Here is a 5288-nt window from a genome sequence, read left to right as displayed (position 1 = left end):
TCAACACGCAAATATAAATAGCAGCATAAATAAAGAAGAAAAGATTATAGATAGGGTGAAACTGGCAGCACGAGCAGTTTTTTTAGGCAGCCTTGGGTAATCATCAGGAGGTGGCATCACACATTCATCACCACAAAATCCTCCTAGGGAAAACCCATCCTTCCCTGAAACTGAATATCCCTTCATCTTTGTGCAGCAACATCTCACTTTGCACATTTCCAACCTCACCTTCTTGTAACAGCATGTCATTGTAGTACTCAACCCCCCAAAACATCCCACTGTCATCTGCACACATCCATAATTTAACTTATATGTCAGTGTTGCATATAAGAGTATGACTGATGATGAATGGGCTTATTGTTATTATCTTACTGATATGTCCATATTGGTTAAGTGGGTGATAGTTGAAGCTGAAAACTTGTGTCAAGCTTTTGAGGTTAGGGTGCAATGCGACCAAGTTCCAGCCACTATAGTTCTTTAGGATATTTAGATTATTCACAGTGATCTTCACTAAAATTCCTTGTAACTTTGTTTCACATGCCAATGGACTCTTATTGGGCACATATGCTGTGTACATCTCACTATCGATGGCGGCTCTTGATTTGGGTCTTTTACTTGTTGCAATAGCGATGGTGTTTTGCCAAATCTGTTCAATAAACAAGCATCAATGATGGTGTTTCTTTAATAATCTTAATGCTGTGTAATAGATTACGAAAACAAGAGAAATTAGGTAAAAGAATCATGGTGTCTCATGTATTAAGTGTGAGATTGCTTTTTGTTTCTCTACTCAAAAATGGGTAAACTAGTCCTGTACATTAGATCAAAAAGTAAACCGGTCTTTTCTGTTAAAATTTTTATCTATTTCTACTATTAAAAACTGGCATGGCTAACAAAATAACCAAATAATGACCCATGATGTGCTACATGTACCTCAAACCGACGTGCAAGGGATTAGTTTTTAACAGTAAAATTGGATGAAATTTTTAATAAAAGAACCAATTTGCTCTTTCATCTAATTTATAAGGATTAATTTACCCATTATTTTAGTAGAAGGGGTAAAATGTAACCTCGTAACTAGTACATTTGCCTCCATTATACTTTTAGAAATTACTTTACACATTTTGATCCGGGTAGTCCTTGGCAACTGCAGCTGCACTTGGGACAATGAACAATCGAGTCATTGTAGAATGCAGATAAGGAGACACAGCATTTTGGAGAAGTTGATGCCTGATATTGGGAGTAAATACACGTCACATTCCATGTCCCTGTAATAAATCCATGCATATAATTACTATACTATGAATCATGATGAATTACGATGAACAATGGTGGAAAGGCTTAGTGCAAAAAAATGTATAATTTTGGTACAAGTACTTACCAAGAGCTTGTGTCCAGCGGCGGCCACCATCTGAGCTATACTTACTTGATGCAACCTGAACCGGTTTCGCACACGTGTAGCCTGGAACTCCGAGACTGAAATTTTGTGGCATATCGAAATCCGAATCAGCGGCACCTCCAGCTCTAATGTTCATTTGAAAAACTGCAGCATACTTAGCAGGATCTTGAATCATGGATGATAACAAACCTCCTTTGCAACAATTAGAAGTTTGAATGTTATAGGGAGCTCCAGGTAGAAGATCAACAATCAATGGCTTATTCTCGAAACAATGAGGAAGCTGTCCTCCTTTGAACCTGGAGCAGTTTCCTTGCTCGGTCGCCTCGGCTCCCTGTATGCTCCATATCACCTCCTTGCCAAGCCATTCCCACCCCAGTTTCCAGCCGGGCTGCTCTATATGGCGGTATAGTTGAAAGTTCAACAATGATACCTTCACCTGCAATTATGGCAGGCTTAAGAACCCTGAAATACTAAAACTAATTCCTTCACGTTTACATTTGCAATTCAGCATGTTTGCAGCAATTGCCGGTAATGCAAATTGCAGACATAACTAGAATAAGTGATTTGAATGGGTGGTCGGATGCGGTGCCTTTAGCTTATTTTTTTTGTCTTCCAATATCATAACAATATATAATCTTACCGCCACTGTTATTTTTACACTAATGCAATTAAACATCCAAATGCACCCTAAGCTTAAGCTTACTCCAAATCCATTGCATATAATAATCAGAATACTTAAATCCATAAAAACAATTTGAATATATTCAAATCAGTGCAATTAATATTTTTCATTGTCTTTTTCAAAATTTATAATTCTCGTGTGCACTCAGAAAAAAAAAAGAAGAAGCTATACTAAAATGTTTAATGCTATACGAATACGGACGAGAGCTAAACTTATATTAAAAAAGCCGACAGCAGAATTCCCCTATTATAAAATATTGGGTTTTACCCTAAGTTGTAAGCAACAAGATGAGATGGTTCTAATTGTCTTTACAAGGACCATATAGTCTCTTGCTGGGATGACTTGTTAGGATAGACAGACAAGACAAGAGTTGTGGACCCAGATGCCCCTCCAAACATTCTTTTCAACTCAAACAAACACTTCAAAGAAAAAACAAGGTTGAGTGAGCAGTGAACATGAACTGGTTCCTGAACCAAAAAGCTGTATTCTTTTTTTAATTTCTTATAATTTTTTTGTTCATCACTTATGGCATCCAATAAAAACCCCTACTTATTGAGTGACGATAAAAGTGAATAAGGCAAAGGGATGGCTATCAAGAATTAGAAACTTACATCATTTGTATCAGAATTGGATTGCAAAAGATCCCATTTAATGGTTATGTTGCCTTTAGGATCCAAAGGATCATATCCATCTGCATGCATTTTAATCAAAATGAGTCTTCCCCAATCAAAATAGAACTTCAACAAAACTCAAAGAAAAAAAAAACCAGGTTTATTTACATGAAGGTGAAACTGGGCAGAAGAAGAAGTTGAGAATCAAGACCATATTTGCTGATCTTCCAAAAACAAAATGGTGTCAACAATGGGCATAATAATTAAATACTTAATTCTATGAAACATTTGGTAAATTTGTGATTTGTTATGATTTGTATGTGAGTTGGAATATTTGTTAAAATTGTGATTTGTTATGAATTCTACTAGTTTCTGCAAACAGTCCTCTAGGAGTACATATTACAAAAAGTAAAAGCACTAGAAAAGATCAAATAATAATTAAGGAGTTGAATTCACCAAAAACACATAGTACATGCATTTCGATACAATTAACCGACCTATCAATTTAATTTGGTTAATCGGTCAGTTAATTGATTTAATTCAATCGGAGGTCGATTAATGATTTTTAAAAGTTCGATTATCGGTTAATATGATTCAAAATCAGATAATTAACTGAATTAACCAAATTTAATAATTAATAATACAAATTATATGTAATTTTAATTCAGTTAATTTGGTTAATTCAGATAATTCAATCAAATGGATATTATCAATTTATTTATTTTTTATATGTTTTATACTTGTTTTAACAATATATATATATAATTTGATTAATTCAGTTAACCGACCAAATTAGTCGTAATATTTCGGTTTGGTTAATTTAAAAAAAAATCGATTCAATTCAATTAATTCAATTAATACTAATTCGATTCAGTTAATCGAAAGTTAACCGTTTGAACACCCATAAAAGCAACAACTTTAAGTTGGTAAAAGCACTCATCAATGGAGAATATATATTTTTTATTTTTAACCCCTTATACGTAGATGACTTTTTTTTCTCTTTCAATTAGAAATTAAATGTGTAAGAAAAGTTATTCATTATTATTATTTCATTTTACAAAAGTTTAATTATTAATTAATAAAATAATTATTTTATAAGCTTACTTATTTACTTTTAATATAATCATACGTTTTAGTATTATTTCATATTTATATTTATATAAAATTAATATCACAAATTAATTAAATATTAACTCATTTAAAAAATTATTAAAATATCTTACGTTGTTTGTGCGAGATAGAAAAGGGTCCCGAGTGGCGCGCGATACAGAAGTGGATCAGTCGACTGTCGTGATGTTGAGACGAGCGAGAACATAAGACACGCGACAAAAAAGAAGAACTTTGCTTTCCTAACTAAACCAAATCCCTTATGAAAGCGAGATGTAATCATTGGACTTGCTTTATGAAATCCAAAGTCTCACCTCAAATCCCTCTCCCCCACTAATATATAAAGCTTCTCAAATTCTCATATTTTCTTGCCCTTCTCTAAACACAAATCCAGCAGCAGCTAAAATCAAATAAAACGTAGCGATGCAGCTATTCGTGAAAGCCCTGACAACCATCGAGGTGGAGAGAAGACTGGTTTTGCCACGTGAGAGCTTACCTGCTTTACCACGGTTCGAAGGGAGCCATGAACATGGAATCACGTTGCAGGTTAAGGATGATGCCGGCAACTTACGCAACTTCCGTTGCAAGAAACAATATGGAGGTGGAGAGAAGCTAGTTATAGAAACAGATTGTATTCAATTTGTGAAGAGCAAAAAACTCCGTTCAGGTGATGTTGTCACATTTTACAAGGACGACGACAGAGTTTCAGGGACGCTGTATAGAATTGAAGTGAAGAGGAGAAATGATAAGTTGGGTTTGTAAGTTGTAACACACAAATTTTCCATCTTTCTTTTAACTGTTCATGAAAAACCCAGTTTATGGAATGATTTCAGGATTTTTGTGCAATCCTCAATTTTGGTTACAAAAGCCAAGCAAGATCTCCCTCGGCATTCTTGATGTTCTCTAACACTATCTTTGGATAAATACAAGGGTTAATACCTATTTATAACATTTTTACTCACATTCGCTCAATCTCATTTAATCAATCCAAATCACCTCCGTTAATTAAATGCTGCCACGTCTAAAAAATTAAAAAATCCAAAAATATATATAAAAAAGTATAAAAATTAAAAAAGGGAAAAGAAAATAAGAGAAAGTCAAAGAAAAGAAATGGTTTATTTTATATGAAATTTTCAAGTTCACTATTACATTAAAAAATATAAATAACAAAATTATAGAAAAAATATATAAATGTTCTTCATAAAATTATAATTTAAGTGTTAACCAAGAATATATTAACATATTGTTGTTTAAAACAACCTTATTTCACCCAATAATCTGCCGTATTTGAGCATTGTGTTAATATATTTTTTATTTTAAAAATTTAAATTTTTTTAATTTTAAAATTTTAACTTTCTTATATTGCAATTAATTAAATTTAGACCTAAAAATAGCTTTCAAGTTAAATAGATTATATCTTAGCCCAACCTCTTAGGGTTACTCATATAAGTTCAAACATTTTAAAATGCTCGTATAAGGGTATAATTTTTAT

General features: G+C 32.9%; 1 pseudogene; it reads right to left on the bottom strand.

The window, feature by feature from the left end:
- LOC107955937 (COBRA-like protein 6) lies at positions 1-2903 on the bottom strand (annotated as a pseudogene).
- Positions 2904-5288: the final 2385 nt, after the last annotated feature.

This window comes from Gossypium hirsutum, chromosome D12 (genome assembly GCF_007990345.1).
Source record: "Gossypium hirsutum isolate 1008001.06 chromosome D12, Gossypium_hirsutum_v2.1, whole genome shotgun sequence".
In the NCBI taxonomy this organism is placed as follows: domain Eukaryota; kingdom Viridiplantae; phylum Streptophyta; class Magnoliopsida; order Malvales; family Malvaceae; genus Gossypium; species Gossypium hirsutum.
Note: the sequence above shows the minus strand (reverse complement) of the source record. Positions and strands in the feature narration are given on the sequence as shown.